The sequence below is a fragment of the Polistes canadensis genome, unplaced genomic scaffold (assembly GCF_001313835.1).
Source record: "Polistes canadensis isolate GaletaPanama2010 unplaced genomic scaffold, ASM131383v1 scaffold_337, whole genome shotgun sequence".
NCBI classification, from domain to species: domain Eukaryota; kingdom Metazoa; phylum Arthropoda; class Insecta; order Hymenoptera; family Vespidae; genus Polistes; species Polistes canadensis.
Genome location: NW_014569884.1, coordinates 78,830 through 79,055, shown reverse-complemented (window position 1 = coordinate 79,055; position 226 = coordinate 78,830).

Here is a 226-nt window from a genome sequence, read left to right as displayed (position 1 = left end):
ACTACACCATAATGATGAACGAGAAAGATTTTTGATTCTTGAAACGACAGGTTTTCATTTCTACTCTCTAATGATATTTCAATGAAAAATTATTATTATTATTGTTATTATTATTGTTGTTATATTTTTTATTATGATTAAACAACTGTGTAATCTTTGATCGTTAATTTGTAATACTTTCGCGATGATGAAATTTGAAAAAAAAAAAAAAAAAAAAAAAAAAAAA